Source organism: Bombus vancouverensis, unplaced genomic scaffold (genome assembly GCF_051014615.1).
Source record: "Bombus vancouverensis nearcticus unplaced genomic scaffold, iyBomVanc1_principal scaffold0041, whole genome shotgun sequence".
In the NCBI taxonomy this organism is placed as follows: domain Eukaryota; kingdom Metazoa; phylum Arthropoda; class Insecta; order Hymenoptera; family Apidae; genus Bombus; species Bombus vancouverensis.
Window position 1 is genome coordinate 462,844 of NW_027468932.1, and position 11,113 is coordinate 473,956.

The following is an 11,113-nucleotide window of genomic DNA, read 5'->3' on the forward strand; positions in this document are numbered from 1 at the left end:
CAGTATCTAAAGAAACAAGGTTCGACAAAATAATGGAATTTTTGCGACTGGAACATTTAAACATAGAAGAAAGAAGAAACGTTGAAGCACTAATACAGAAAAATCAAGACAGATTTCATCTTCCAGGCGAGACGCTGGAGGGAACAGATATATTGAAAAACGCACCAACACGTTCCAACGATTGATGAATTCGATATTATCAGGATTACAAGGAATATCAATCACACCGACCATTATAGTAAAGCAACTACCAACACTCACTACATCCGCTCCGAACGAGCTCAGGGATGCGATCAGTCAAATTTCCTTCGGAAATTTGAACCCCGAGAGGGGGGGGGGTGTCACGTCCCGCGCTACGCACGTGCCGTACCGAAAAACGGAAAAACGCAATATATAAATAACGCGAGCGACAATTCGAATATCCAAAACGAACACACGATACAACGAAAATGGAAATTGTTTAAATAAAAGTTTAATTAAATGTAGTCATATATAGAGAATTAGTATACGAGGGCAAATAAGAGATAATAAAGTTAAAATAGGTACTCTAACGAAATGGTAAATATAAAGAGTACAACATAACCTATAATTTCATAATTCGACTAAGGATAAACTATGAAGAACCAATTAACCAAAAGTGACTCGCAAATTAATTAATAAATCACGACATAATACTATATTCAATCAGGATAACCTACAATTCGACAATTTAATCAAATCTCGTAATAACTTTATGAATAATTCAAAGGAAAGGAAAAAGGAATGGAACGATAGGAATACATACCTTTATAACAAACAGGAAATATCAAGCAATTTAATATACAGCAAATATGGACATACAAAACCACAATAAACAAAATATATCTTATATACAGCTAGATATAAAATATATAAAACACCTAGGCATATTAACACACTTCAATAAACCAGGCACTATTGTCAGAATCCACACACGAAACGTCAAGATTAAAGTAAAAGGGATTCCACGAACAATACACTCGAACAAGTTAAAACTAACACAATCGAAACAGACCACAAGAACGATTTCAAGAGACAACGGAGTGCGGTAGTATATGGAACAACACTGCTTGTCGAATACTGCAGATAGTGGTAACCTAAAGGGAAAAAGGAAAATTACTATGCGTGCTCTAACTATTACTTAAATATAAAATGTGTAATTCAATAAAATAATTACAAAACAGTGGAAGTGGAAAATACCTCGTGAACAATTACTCATCGTAGAAGGAAGTGTATGTGCGAAGACAGGTTATGTGTCCATATCCGTAGAACATAATCTACGACAGCCAGCTGAAACAAATGTAGGAATTAACTTTAATTGTTCCGATACAAAACATAATACTACTAAATGTTTATAACAATATTGTGCCTGAACCAAAGGAAGTGTGACACTGCTTATCGAATCATGCAGATAGTACAAACCTAAAAGGAAAAAGAAAATTATTATGTGCGTTCTAACCATTAATTATAAAATGTGTCATTCAATAAAATAATTACGAAACAGTGGAAGTGGAAAGTACCTCGTGAACAATTACTCATCGTAGAAGGAAGTGTATATGCGAAGTCAGGTTATGTGTCCATATCCATAGAACACAAGGTATGACAGCCAACTGAAACAAATGGAAGAATTAACTTCAATTGTTTCAATACAAAACATAATATTACTAAATGTTTATAACAATATTGTGCCTAACTCAAAGGAAGTGTGACAGTGCTTATCGAATCATGCAGATAGTAGAAACGTAAAAGAAAAAGGAATATTATTATGTTCTAACCATCATTTAAATACACAATATGTTAATTCAATAAAATAATTAAAAGCAGTGAAAGTTAAAAGTACCTAGTGCACAATTAATCATAATAGAAGAAAACGTACATGCAGGAATTTCGCAGAAACAAACTGTTGACCCACTCCGTAGAACATAGTATACGACTGTCAGCAGAAACGAATAAATAAACTAACTTCAATTGCCTTAATATATATGGAAGAAAATAATACTATTAAAAATTTACAATTATATTTCAATTAAACTAAACGAAGCACAACAATCAATAATTGATGCTCGACAACAAACTTACAGTTCGCTAATGGAAAATAAAACCGAAAAAATCAAGAAAGTTAATGACATTATAACGAAATAACTCAGCGTTGACACAGCGGTCTTTAATAAGAAGAAATAAAATCAGTTAATAAGTGCAGGAAGAGTTAAGAAATAACTAAGATAGGTTAAGTGAGTGACAACGATAATTTACTACTCACATCGAAGAAGTTTATACAAGGGTCAACGCAGTGATGAGAAACCAACTACCAAATTGGAGTAAATGTGTACGAAGAATCGCAGTCGATACTACTGGAATGACCAAGAAGATGTGAGAAAATTGGAAAGTTAAAAATTAGTGACATTATAACAAACGATTCAACACCGACGGAATGGTCTTAGCAAACAAGAAAAGGTATCTTACAAGTTAACGAGGTTTGTATGCAACCAATCATCCTTAAAGGAAATGTGCATGCAGGAACTCCACGAGAATTGGCTACGGATCCAACTTTGCAAAACATAATATACGACGGTATGAAGATATCGAAGGTAATAAATACCGAGGTAACCAATCATAACCTAAAAAGGGGAAGAATGTTGTAAACCATCTTGGAATAGAAATTGATAATAATAAGAAGCTCGTTACTCACATCGGAAGATATACATTAAAGCCAACGCAGTTACAAGAAGCCTACTACCAATCTTAAGTGAATACTTATGGAATACTGAACCAGATACTACCGAAACAGTCAAGGCAGCAACAAGAAACTGGAAAACCAAGGAAATATTCTGACATTATAACAAAACAATTCGATGTTAGCGAAGCGGTCTTAGCGACCAAGATAGTGGACGGACTATTTTACTATATAGATATTTACAAAATATAGTGTTTTATATATATGTCGGAGATAAGAGGACACCGGTGCCTTCCCTCTGAAACCTCGGGAAAATCCATAAAAACATTGTAATTAAAATCTACAGTTGTAATTAAACGATTTGCCGTCATTCTACCCAATTGTATTTGTTTGAGACTTGTGACAATGAGCTTGGGCTCAAGGCGACAATTAGTCGCCGAACGTAGCCGCGGTCAACGGGACGAACTCTCCATCTAACAAAGGCATTGAGTAACCCTATAGCTCTCCTTAAAAGAAATATTCGTGGCGACACGTGACAGTAAACATTGCAACGGTTTCTGTCCCGTAGCTCGCCACACGCAGATCCTATTCTCCGGGCAGGATGTTTACCAGATGCCGACGCGTCTCCGCAGTACGTGATCGGCTAGCCCGAGGACCGTTATAAACACTAATATCTAGTTACCTAAAATCCTTCAACAGATACACAGTCTTTGTCCCAGTTACAAGAAGACAGGAGAGACCTATTTTTCCACGAACGACGTCTCCCACTAGCAACCTTCCCGCAAGGGCGGCTAGCATCCTTTTCTAACTACCGATATGGAGATTGGCCAATTAGCAGCAACGTCAATTTCCCTTACTTTCCGAACGTAGGATATCCCCGACGAATCCGATGACCTCGTGTCCTTAGACACACCCCGTCATGGTTTTCCTCTGAGGTATCACCGGGACGGAAAGTCATTCTCTCTTGCGGTCTCATCGACAAAAAGATTAACGCCTTACGGTCAGCGAATATTAACACAGAATCCGACTTAGATTTTTGCGAGTGCGTACGACTACCGTCCCGTTGTCCGCGGATTCGTTATTGAACCTAGGATCATTGTCACTAGTTTCTCGAGTATCTAATTACCACGGTTACTTGTCCGGTTCTATGGTAATCGTACTTGCACTAGCCAATGCTCTATTGCATAACGACGACGTGTAATCCAAACGAAGATTCGCTTCACGCCCCTAACCCTAATTCTAATGTAAACCCGACATATATATATATATATATGTCGGAGAAGCAGTGGGGATAGGGTTGTCGGTGTTTGAGGAGTCTTCATTGAAGGTAGCCATCGTTGCGGTGTAGCGAAGATACGATTTATTGACACAGGTATGAATAACGCAGGTTTGACAATCTATCACGGCGGTGAGACGTCCGCGACACTAGTGACAGTGATCTCAGGTTCAATAACGAATCCGCGGTCAACGGGATGACAGATAGGCGTTCTCGCTGAATCTAAGTCTGACTCGTAAACGATAATTGCTGAGCGTAAAGACGTTACTCTTTAGTCGACGGGAGCGCGTCAAAGAATGCGCGTCCCGTCCCGATGATTCCACAGAGGAAAACTATACTGGGGTGTGTCTAAGGACACGAGATCATCGGATTCGTCGAGGAAAGCCTTCGTTTAGGAAGTAAGGGAAATTGACGTTGCTGCTAATTGGTCAATCTCCATATCGGTGGTTAGAAAAAGATGCTAGCCGCCCTCGAGGGAAAGTTGCTAGTGGGAGACGCCGTTCGTTGAAAAATATGTCTCCCCTATCTTCCCGTAGTTGGGACAAAGACTGTTTGTCTGTTTGAAGGACTTTAGTTAACTAAACCTTAAGATTTATTACGGGCCCTCGGGTTAGCCGAACATGTACTGCGGAGACGCATCGACATCTGGCAATCATCTTACTCGAAGAATAGGGTCTGCGTGTGGCGAGCCACGGGACAGAAACCGTTGGAATGTTTACTGTCGCGTGTCGCCACGAATATTTCTTTTAAGGAGAGCTATAGAATTATTCCATATGTTTGTTGGGCAAAGCGTTCATCCCTTGACCGCGGCTACGTTGGGCGACAGACTGTCGCCTCGAGCCAAAGCTCACCGTCACTAATCTCGAACAATTACAATCGGATTGAATGACTACAATAGTTTAGTTACAGTTATAGTAGACTTTAGATTGCAATGTTGCAGGGCTATCCGAAGGTTCCGGTGTCCTTTCATCTCCGACACGGCCATCCTGACTATCACACGTCCTCGTGTGTGGCTAAAATATCGTGTTTTCTTACATTAGCTTCGATGCAACTGACATTATTTACTATTTAACTAAGTGTCCAAGAAAGTCAAGGGTCCATTTCAACAACGAGGTTTTGTTCGGCGGTTTGACATGCAAGGAAATGAAAGAGGGCTCGAATTAGTAGCGCTATAATTTGTGTTTAAAGAGCTAGTTGCGTTCTGTGAGTTACCAGTCAGACCGTAATGACACGGCAGATCATTTCGATTTCGTACACCGAAGAGTCTCAGTTTGTTGGATCATGTTACTGCGTTGGGTGTATCACTGTGGGTATGTTACAGATGTATGAGGCATCACAGTGGATATATTACGTATGTGCAAAACGTCACTGTGGATATATTACAGATGTATGAGACATCACAGTGGATATATTGCGTATGTGCAAAACGTCACTGTGGATATATTACAGATATATGAGACATCACAGTGGATATATTGCGTATGTGCAAAACGTCACTGTGGATATATTACAGATATATGAGACATCACAGTGGATATATTGCGTATGTGCAAAACGTCACTGTGGATATATTACAGATATATGAGACATCACAGTGGATATATTGCGTATATGCAAAACGTCACTGTGGATATATACTACAACTACAACGCAGTGTTAGTGATCCTCTGAGGTCGGTGTACTTGCATCGATATTATCACCGTCGTCGTCATCACCGCAGACGTCCAACTCAGCAGGGACGCAGCCTTCCGGCATCTTTCTCAGTCTGTCATGTCTGTCCTTATATGATCGTTTTCCGTCTAGAGTTTTTAAGGTATACCTATCTCCTTCCAAAATCTCTGCTATCTCGAACGGACCCCTGAATTTCGGATCTAACTTCGTCTGGTTCCTTTCCTCGTTTTTGCGTAACACGAAATCGCCAAGGTTGAACCTAGTTATTTTAGCTTTGTTTTCATCGAACTTATCTTTATCGTATTTGGCGCTTGCTTCTATATTCTTTATCGCCTGCTGTCTTACATGGGAGATATTTACTTCTCTTTCTAAGATATTGTCGGGTAGGGATAAGCCGTAGGGTCTCGCTGTTCTACCGATTAGTAGTTCCAACGGGCTTGACTTAGTCACGCGGTTGGTGGTACAATTTAAGGCCAGTTGTATTTCCCCGATCGCGTCTTGCCAGGACCGCCCAGTGGTTTCTATTGTTGTGAACATGTTTTTTAGCGTACTCATAACACGCTCTACCTGTCCGTTGGCCCTACTAGCTCCGGTCGCAATTAAATGGAGTTTAATGTATTTATCTTGACAAAAGTCTCGAAATTCTTTGCCCGTAAAACATCTTCCCTGATCCGCTATTACCCGGCAGGGACTGCCGAACAAAAATATAGCGCACTTAAGCGCTTTAATGGTGTTAATGGAGTCTATCTTACGGGTATGATGCAAGTATACGAACTTGGTGAAGGCGTCGACCAACACAATGACGTATTCCTTCGAATCGTTCTTACCGCTTAGTTTGCCCGTTATGTCCATATGAACCGTGTGCCAAGGTATGCTGGTCTTAGGTATGGGGTGTAATTCGGCTTGTACTCGACCCGAACTTGCCTTTGAAACTCGACAAGCATGACAGTTCTCTACGAATTTGCGAACATACTTCGCCATTCCTTCGAACCAATAATACTCGTACAGTTTCTCAAGCGTTTTATCCCAACCTAAGTGCATAATGGACTGGTGCACATGGTTAATAATAGACCACCTAAACCCTCTCGGCACGATGGGCAGGCAGAGAGTTCTACCTTTTCTCTGTATTTTACGATGAAGAGTGCCGGACCGTAACTCATACGTATTCGCGACGTCTTCCGCGAGCTCTTCGTTCTGTAATTTATTGACGATCTCAGAAATTTGTGGGTCGCGACGTTGTTCCGCTAGTAGCCAATCGTCGGAGATTTCGGTTAGGTTAATTTCTTTCTCTGCAATTTTGCTGAACGTACCGCGATCTAAGTCTACGGGATTTCGCGAAAAGAAATCTACGTGGGTCATTCGTTTACCCTCCCGGTACATAATGTCAAAGGTAAAAGTTTGCAGGTAAGCCCACCATCTGTAAACCCTGTCGTTCAAGTGTACCTTACTACTGGATGCTTTCAGGGAGTTGCAATCGGTGACGACGAGAAATTCTCGTCCGTGTAAGTAATGACGGAAGTGCTTGACGGCGTTTACAACTGCTAGCGTTTCCAATTCGTAGGAATGATACCTAGATTCTGCAGGGCTAGTTCTTTTGCTGTAATATTCCACTACTCGATTTTTATCTTCAACCCTGTGCATTAAAATGGCCCCATATCCTTCCGAGCTAGCATCCGTATGTAGTTCTATTGGGTAATTGGGGTCAAATATCATTAGCACCGGCGCGTCAGTCAGGACGGAAATTACCTTTTGTCTTATCTGTTCGTGCCGGTCCGTCCAAGGTATATTCTTGTTACTCGAGGTGAGTGCGTACAGGGGTTTCATTACTTGTGAGAATTTGGGAATGAAGTTTCGGAAGTAAGAGGCCAAACCTATGAATTGTCTGAGTTGTGTGACGGTCGACGGTGCAGGTAAAGAACTCAAGGCTTGTATTTTACCCGGGTTTGGACGGACTTCTCCGTTACGAATTACATATCCCAAATAGAGTACCGATGTCTTTAAAAAGGAACATTTTGCAAAGTTAAAGGAGAATCCGGCTTTCACGAGGGTATCTAATACGGTATTCAACCTTTCTAGGGCTTGATCTACTGAGTCGGCGATAATTAGGACGTCGTCCAAGTAAACAACAACGAACGAATACGCGAGGTCGCCTAAGGCGTTGAGAATGGCCCTCTGAAAAACGGATGGTGCATTTTTCAATCCGAAAGGCATAGTTACGTACTCGTATTGCCCGTCGGGTGTAACGAACGCCGTATATTCCGTCGAATTGGGATGAATGGGGATTTGGTGGAACCCGCTGGCCATGTCTAGGCTAATGAAGTATCTCGCCTTCTGCAATCTCGCTATTTGATCCGCGATAAGGGGTAGGGGATACCGGTCCGCGACCGTATTTTTATTCAATGCTCGAAAGTCTACACACAGTCTATCCGAACCGTCCTTTTTCTTCACGAGTAGTATAGGGCTCGCGAACGGTGGGTTACTAGGCCTTACAATCTTCGCTTTGATTAACTCGTCTATTCTCTCACGCACTATCCTCCGCTCTTCTTCGCTAAGTCTGTAAGGACTTCTTTGCACGGTGACATTAGGATCGATTAACCGTATTTCTAACTGCCCCGTGCTTACGCGGGCACGTGGGAAGCCCGTAATGAATGAATCTTTGAATTTCTCGAGAACAGAAATTAACCGACTTTTATCGTTACCGATCACGTCAGTATCGGCCGCGTTAATATCGATCTCGTCTTCGGGGGTTTTACTACAGGTGTTGACCACCTTTGTTCTACAAATATCGACGCTATTTCGTGTAATGTATACGTCGAAACCCTGGCTTAAAATCTCGCGACCAACCATGATATCGTAATTCAGATAAGTATCGGCAAGAACATGGAAGGTTATCTCCAATGTAAGACCGTTTATGCATACCGTGGACAAGATCTGGGACGTACTCTTAACACGGGTGTTTCCTATTCCTCGCATTACTACTAGCTCAGTCGTCCTCTTACCGGAGAATTTCGAGGCAGCCGACTCTCTAATTAATGAGCACTCGGCTCCGGAATCGAAGTAAAATGGGAACGACTCACCCAGATGACTTAGGGTACCAGCTGGGGACTCCACCGCGCAGCAGTTGACTACACGTTCATTCTTGGTACTGGCCTTTTTGTCCCGTCGTAGCGGGCAGCGAGGTGCGATATGGCCCTCCGCCTGACACTTAAAGCAAACCACCTGAGGCGATGCGTCCGGTCGCCTTCCTCCCTGGCGTTGTGAACTCCTCTGCTGTTGCTCACGCTTCCTCGTCCTACAATCCGCGAGTTTATATCCTGGTTTGCCACAGTGAAGGCATCTCGGGAGGCGGGCCGACGAGTGGCGTCGTTTTGCTTCAGGTTCCGCCGATGGATTATTTGGCGAAGGTACTGGCCTCTTCTTCGCGTGAGAGAAGATTTTCATTTCCCTCTGGAATTGCTCTAGGGTCCGAATATCGTCCCCAAATGCTATTCTTTCGAAACGCTGGTCATACCAGATCAGTCGCAGAAGGATAACGGCGTTGATCAGCTCGACATTGGATAGATTTCCCCATTTCGCCGACAGAAGGGAGTGGAGGCGATTTCCGAAAGTCCCAGCGGTTTCGTCCTCCAGAGGTGATTCGTCGAGCACCCTGATTAGCACCGAGGTTGCCGTCTCCGTGCCTCCGTAGCGAGCAAGAAAAAGTTCCCTAAACTTTGTCCAAGTAAGACCGTTGACCGGGACATGCGTAAGCCACTCTGCCGCGGTACCCTCTAAAGCACGACTTATAGCAATATATAACTCGTAGTCTCGTCTAGGGACACTTTGTCCATAACCGCACTAACAGCCGCGCACCACGAAGCTGGGCTGGTGCCCGCGTTCCCGGGGTTGAAACGGGGTAGCGCTACACTCATCGTCTCCGTACTCGGCCTTTGCGTCAGTGTCCGAATTAGCTCTTCCATGGCGTTGATCCGCCCTTGCATCTCTTGAATCCGTGCGGATCCCACTTCTGATGTCGGAGAAGCAGTGGGGATAGGGTTGTCGGTGTTTGAGGAGTCTTCATTGAAGGTAGCCATCGTTGCGGTGTAGCGAAGATACGATTTATTGACACAGGTATGAATAACGCAGGTTTGACAATCTATCACGGCGGTGAGACGTCCGCGACACTAGTGACAGTGATCTCAGGTTCAATAACGAATCCGCGGTCAACGGGATGACAGATAGGCGTTCTCGCTGAATCTAAGTCTGACTCGTAAACGATAATTGCTGAGCGTAAAGACGTTACTCTTTAGTCGACGGGAGCGCGTCAAAGAATGCGCGTCCCGTCCCGATGATTCCACAGAGGAAAACTATACTGGGGTGTGTCTAAGGACACGAGATCATCGGATTCGTCACTAATCTCGAACAATTACAATCGGATTGAATAACTACAATAGTTTAGTTACAGTTATAGTAGACTTTAGATTGCAATGTTGCAGGGCTATCCGAAGGTTCCGGTGTCCTTTCATCTCCGACATATATATATATATACTTACAATTCTAGGATAAATAAAAGTAGTCTTGATAAGTGTTAGACATGTAACGAAGAACCAGAAGATACCAAACGCGCACCATGTAACCGTTCCAAGTAAAGGACTCGGCGATGAAGGATTAGAATTGTAGAACCTATAAACAATAAAGATTTAGCTAGCAATGTATAAGATTAGCTCCTCTATTCTATGTAAAGGCTGCAAATTACACGCACAAGGTAACGACAACCGCATAACAAAGAAACAGAAAATAGCCAATAATATAGGAATAGGTTATGAATTAATCAAAACTGATTAACTGAGTATCAACGACAACCGCGATTAAGATAAAAAATTATTATATTGTACTTAGTTAATATAGCATAATTATATTAATTCTGGCGTGGAGAAATAAGGTTATGTTACGTAATAGAACTGGTAATAACAAACTATGCACATATTACTATCAAATTAATTAAGCGAACACTTTATAAAAATAAACCACTCGTAACACAACAATAAAACAGTGCTATTGATAAATTATAAAATTTAACAATAACACAATCCACATGTTATTATATTAAAATAACACATAGTATATATACACATTATAATGATTACACAAACAATACTATTGTCATTTAAAAATTCTAACTGCGCTAAAATAGAAGAAAATAAGCGACGGACGAATAATTATTTCAATATTAAACAAATTAAGGACGCGTCACTACACTTTTACTAGAGACATTCACTAGCGGCCATCTTGGATTGTTACGATAGCTCTTACACGTGCGCATCGGAATACATGTAATAATTACACACATTAAATAAATGCAAAATAATATTATTCCCACTGCAATTGTACGTCAACTATTAAAATAAAGTCACAAATAATTAACGGATAAATAATAGATTTCACATTAATAAAATGTTACTATATACTAGGAACATTCACAGGCGGCCATTTTG

At 41.6% G+C, this 11,113-nt stretch overlaps 1 long non-coding RNA gene across 9 annotated transcripts; it reads right to left on the reverse strand.

The window, feature by feature from the left end:
• Positions 1–871: 871 nt before the first annotated feature.
• On the reverse strand, positions 872–10,896 carry LOC117165472 (uncharacterized). Of its 9 annotated transcripts, XR_013061273.1 has the most exons (5): positions 2,482–2,645; positions 2,279–2,369; positions 1,539–1,628; positions 1,219–1,440; positions 872–1,115 (listed from the first exon to the last, which is right to left on the reverse strand). It is a non-coding gene; the product is annotated as an uncharacterized LOC117165472 (long non-coding RNA). The 9 variants fall into 9 exon arrangements; XR_013061268.1 differs by having other exon boundaries at positions 1,219–1,628; positions 2,279–2,366; positions 2,482–2,641; XR_013061266.1 differs by having other exon boundaries at positions 1,219–1,628; positions 2,482–2,640.
• Between the last annotated feature and the right edge of the window lie 217 nt (positions 10,897–11,113).